Source organism: Chiloscyllium plagiosum, unplaced genomic scaffold (assembly GCF_037043375.1).
Source record: "Chiloscyllium plagiosum isolate Xiang-an unplaced genomic scaffold, Cpla_swu_hap1 HiC_scaffold_45, whole genome shotgun sequence".
NCBI classification, from domain to species: Eukaryota; Metazoa; Chordata; class Chondrichthyes; order Orectolobiformes; family Hemiscylliidae; genus Chiloscyllium; species Chiloscyllium plagiosum.
The window spans coordinates 56585276-56587765 of NW_028270183.1; the positions used below are offsets into that span (position 1 = coordinate 56585276).

General features: G+C 43.7%; 1 non-coding gene across 1 annotated transcript; it reads right to left on the minus strand.

Annotated features, from left to right (window-relative positions):
• Positions 1-1570: 1570 nt before the first annotated feature.
• On the minus strand, positions 1571-1652 carry trnas-aga (transfer RNA serine (anticodon AGA)). The gene has a single exon. It is a non-coding gene; the product is annotated as a tRNA-Ser (tRNA).
• Positions 1653-2490: the final 838 nt, after the last annotated feature.

The following is a 2490-nucleotide window of genomic DNA, read 5'->3' on the forward strand; positions in this document are numbered from 1 at the left end:
CTTCTAGTCTAGACGGAAGTATCTCTCTACCTTCCTCGCCAACATTTTCATTTTCAATAGCGAATACTGTCGAAAAATATTTATTTAGTGCTTCCCCTATCTCCTCTGACTCCACACACAACTTCCCACTATTACCCTTGATTGTCCCAAATTTAACTCTCGTCATTCTTTTATTCCTGGCTAACCTATGGAAAGCCTTAGGGTTAACCCTGAACCTATCTGCCAACAACTTCTCATGTCTCCTTCTGGCTCTTCTCAGCTCTCTTTATAGGTCTTCCCTGATATCGTTGGAACCCTCGAGCGCTCTAACTGAGTTCTCACATTTTATCCTAACATAAGACTTCTTGTTCTTCTTGACCAGGGATTCCACTTCCTTAGTAAACCACGGCTCACGCGTTCTATATCTCCCTCTCTGCCTGACAGGTACATACTTATCTAGGACACACAGGAGCTTTTCCTTGAATAAGCTCCACATTTTAATGTGCTCACCCCCTGCAGTTTCCTACCACATTCTACGCTTCCTAAATCTTACCTCGATACATTGTAATTTCCCTTCCACCAGCTGAACCTCTTGCTCCGTGGAGTACACCTATCCCTTTCAATCACGAAAGTAAACCTGAGAGAAGTGTGATCGCTGTCTCCAAAGTGCGCACCTACTTCCGAATCTAAAACCTGGCCAGGCTCGTTACCCAGTACTAAATCGAAAGTGGCTTCGTCCCTTGAAGGCATGTCTACATACTGTGTTAGGAAGCCCTCCTGCACACACTGGGCAAAAACTGACCCATCTATAGTACTCGTACTGTAGTGATCCCAGTCAATATTTGGATTTTGTCTTGAGCGTTCCAGAGTTTATCGTTGTCCCAGAGTACAGATGAAGTTTGCATTCCTCACGTACGTGAGCGAGAATTCTTTCAATGTCTCAGATCAGTTCCTATCTCGAGAACATCAGAGTCAATGTCCCGTCCTCTACTCGGTCCGACAGTTCACACTTCTTCATCCTCCTCTGATTCCATTTCCCAAAGAGTTTCTCAAGATTTCCAAAGCTGGAGCCTAAATTATATGGTTTGCTTCTTAAACATTTATCGAACTTCAACTGACAATATTTTCACAGTATCTCTTCACAATCCTCTGGCTTGCACCATGTCCAGGGATGAGAAGTCCCGTTTGGTGGAGAGATTCCCGAGGCTGGTGAGTTTCACTTTGGAACAAAGATGGTTAAGTGGCAATTTCCTGCGGTTGTTTGTAATGATGGGAGAGGGAGCGGTGGGGAATGAGCACTTTGACGAGCAGGAGGAAGTGTTGCCACTGACCCGTGTCAGAGAACAGTGGACAGGGATTAAAGGAATCTAATGAAAAGCAGCACTTCTGCTCAGGACGTTCAATAACAGCTGCAGAAACCCGATGTGTCGAGCAGTGTATCTGGACAGAGAAATAGAGATAATGTTTTAAATATGGAACATTTCTGATGAAGAACTCGAGTTTCCCAAGTCTAATCAAATTACCGGCCTGGTTTGCAAAATAGGTTTTCTGAACTTTGAGCGAAAATGATTCCAGCAGGAAAGCATTCGTACGTAGTCAGCAGGATTTGAACCTACGTGGGGAAACCCCAATGGATTTCTAATCCATCGCCTTAACCACTCGGCCATAACTACAGTGAGTGCAGCAGGGTTGAGAATTGAATAAATCAGCCGTAATCTCATTGAAAGCTCTCGCTGACTTGATGAGCGAAATGCTTCCATCTCCTTTCATACCTTTGCTGTCATTTGTAAGGTGCGAGACACCAATTTAAAAGAAGAAAAGCACAAAGGTAGGAAAAGATATTTGCAGCCAAACTGAGTCAAAATTATTTATTGAAAGGAAAATCACACTTGGCAATTTGCTAGATCTCTTTGCGAACATGACCAGCAGAGGTAAGCAAGGGAGCTATTGGTCTGAGTATTCTTGGACCTGAAGCAAACAAATAGTGACATATTCATTTCTTTTTCTGGCGAACGAAATGTTCTTTCCTGATGGTTACAATGAAAGAGATGGTTCCCAATAAAAGACAAACATTAAGTCGCATCTCGATATATTTCAATGTGTCACCATTCATTGTCAGTCCCTAATTACCCCAGAGATGGACGGGGTGAGTTACTTTTCTTCACGCTTCAAATCCTCAGCGTGGAGGTACAGACATGAAACCGCTAGAGATGGAGTTCTTGCATTGGGAACCAGCGACACTGAAGGAACGATGTAAAAGTGAGGACTACAGATGCTGGAAACCTGATTTTAGATCAGAGTGATGCTGGAAAAGCACAGCAGGTCAGGCAGCATCCGAGGAGCCCGAAAGTCGACTTTCTGTTGCCAGTCTTGCTGCGTTCCGCAAACAATTTTCGTTTTTGGCTCAGATTTCCAGAAACTGCAGCTATTTGTTTTATGTTAACCTTCATAATGTTTTGGACAAAACCAATGACCTGCCAGCATCGGAAAATCGGCAGAAGTACTGGTACA